The sequence below is a fragment of the Lygodium microphyllum genome, chromosome 26 (assembly GCF_053477565.2).
Source record: "Lygodium microphyllum isolate KBCC chromosome 26, Lygodium_microphyllum_v1.1.10, whole genome shotgun sequence".
Taxonomy (NCBI): Eukaryota; Viridiplantae; Streptophyta; class Polypodiopsida; order Schizaeales; family Lygodiaceae; genus Lygodium; species Lygodium microphyllum.
The window spans coordinates 77016142-77019027 of record NC_141160.1 but is presented as its reverse complement, the minus strand read 5'-3'; positions in this window follow the sequence as shown (position 1 = coordinate 77019027).

The window sequence follows — 2886 nt, the reverse complement described above, 5'->3', positions numbered from 1 at the left end:
ATTAACACACATGAAATGATAAGGTTTTCATGCGCAAGGTTGATAGAGTACATTAAAGTAACAATTAGATCATGCACATGTCGATATATGTTAACTTGCACACATAATGGGATTGCACGATAAACATTGTTAGAACAGTAGTTCTAAAGGAATTTCCGTTTAGAGATCCTTGTCTAAACTCTAGCCAATAGATGAGATTAGATAACCTATGGCTAATCAGGTTGGAATCTCGTTAATGTACTCTTGGTGATGTACTAGCAATATGGGTTAGCACTTGGTGACCTATGATATTAGATAGCTACTCTAGGAATTGGGTTGATCTTCTACCCTAAATAGGTAGCCATGATTAATAAAGGTCAAGATAAAATCACTTAGATCATTTAAAGGATCTAGAAGGAATTTGTTAAATTGACCTTGCGAAGCCCTAACCCAAGGGAGAGAGCGAACTTTAGGGTAATTGATTTATGCTAAGCATGTTGCTTGGAATTGTTGAAATGGTTTCTAAGGAAGGTTGATCTTGTTAAAGATGGATTGTTAACCCAACTTGGTTGTTTGAAAAGGTTGTAAAAGTGTTTTGATACATCCAAGTTAAATTCTGGTTGTGCATGCAATGGGATTGCGATGCCTTGAAGCAAGAGGTTGTGCATTCAACTGTTTGTTAATGTGGGTTTGGATGTTAACCCAAGTGGGGTGTGATTGATGATTGCATGGCCGGGTCTGAGATGATTTCATGGAAAAAAAAGGGATGTTTTCCTTAGTAATTGTTTTTAAGCTGGTTGATTCAGCTGTGGATGATTTCCTAAAGGGATAATTAAGGAAGGATGGCGCTAGCTATCCCCCACGAACTACCAAACCCTAACCAAGGGGGTTATGAATCCTGGTCGGGAATGTGGACTGAGCCCACCGCAAGAGGTCTCTCTGTGGAAATTACTTGGCGTAAGAGGACGCTTGGGTGCCAGTGGGGGCTCTGGCCATAAATCCCAACGCCTCCGGGCCCTACACAAGTGTTCTACATGACTCGGGATGGGATCTTGAGGCCTTGACACTAGTCACAAGGCGGAATCTTGATAGGATAAACCTTTGGGTTTTGTTGCCTGGAGACGGAAGGATTTTTCTGCGAAGGCAGAAAGGAACACTTAATTCTCCTATATGGGCGGGAGACAAACATTAACCTGAAGATAAGTTTAGGAAGTATTTGACCTTGTTTATCTTGTTTTCGTGTCTGTGCCCTAAATTGCGTAAAGGAACCTGTGATTAACGGGTTAATTAAGGAAGCTGCTTTTATATGTCAAACATAATGTGGTAGGTAATTAGATAACTAAAACAACCCCTGAGGGAAGCGTGGTGGGTGTGACCAATTGGGTCTATCCTATGGAAGGGTGGTCTAGGTTAGCCGAGGGATTCCCTCAAAGGAAATGTTAACGAGGAATGTTAGGAAAGGTCGAACGATGACCTTAGACAATGTTGGTTAAAACCCTGGTTCATACCATTTTAGGGGACCGAAATGGGACTATGCCCTACGGAAAGAGAGGTCGAGCGATGCATCCCTCTCATTTCCCATTCTCTTTGAACCAAGTGCGGTGTGAGTCTGCTTGGGTCCAGTCATATCTATGCAAAGTGGAGCGGATGTAGACCGATGCTAGAAGGCTGCTAGGAAGACCCGATTACAAAGAACCCGTACTTCAGGTCGATCCTAGTGGGAACGGCCGGGTAAGCTCCGTTACGGGGCAGACTCAAGAGACCCTAGTTGGCAAACCCCGTGTCATTCCTTGGGAGTGCAGGGCAGCGTCTTCTAGATACGTCTCTCGATGGACTGCTAAGGCGTGTCCTGCAATTTGAGGAGTGGGGGCACGTTACAATCACGCTCATAAATAACCCATTTTCCACACATAATCAATCAAAATATTTATTTTGCAAGCATTATTCACATTTGGAAAGTTGAACTAGATATGTTGAAGTCATTTTCACAACTACAAGGCCTAAACTAGTTGTAGTGAGTTGGTTTCATACTATAGGATTGAACCAATTGCATTGAAACCACTTAGATAAGTTGTCTTTACATTGGTGGATGCTTGAACTAGCTATTTTGACGTTGTCTTGGAAAAACATACTTTCACGTTGCAATTTGGTTGATTTGGATAAATTTGAATGAGTTTGAAAAAGGTCTATTCACATTGCATAGGTCAAAACTGCTTGTTTGAAGGCCAAAAATACCACTTGTATGCAATTTTTTAGGCTCTCTCTAGAAGGGAAAATTTAGTAAAAACTTTCTAACAAAATTATCATGTTTTGATGAATGATGGAGCACTTTTAAGGCATCAAAAATCAATTAGTTCAGTACCATTATAATTTTGTTTTTTGGGCTCAAATATATGGTTGATTTTGGTCCTTGAAGCACTATATCGAATATGTATGGATAGCTTATGATGGGCGGTTGAGGTAAAAATTCTTGGTTTTGATTTTGAAGCACTATATGGAATATATATGAATAGCTCCTAATGGGAAGTTGAGGTAAAAGTTCTATGCATGTTTTGGTGAATCTCTGGCTCCTTTCTTTGGATCATGTATGGCACACAAAAATTGGGATGTCACACTAAGTATTGGCAATGGGTATACTGATGCTCTTTGATTCTTGTAATTGAGCAATTTGTGGGTGCCTTTTCCTTTTCATGGAGGCATTGTATAATTTTTTTAAATAAAATTTTTGGGCTACACATATGTCAAAAAGGGCTCAAATAACACAAATTCATTGTGACAAACCCACAAAGAACAACTATAGTGCGTGGTCTTGTAGAATGGAGAACTTCTTGATGAGTATAGATCTTTGGACTTGAACATACATGTCTAGAGCTTCCTGAAAAGAATCGAATGAAAGAAAAAAACAAG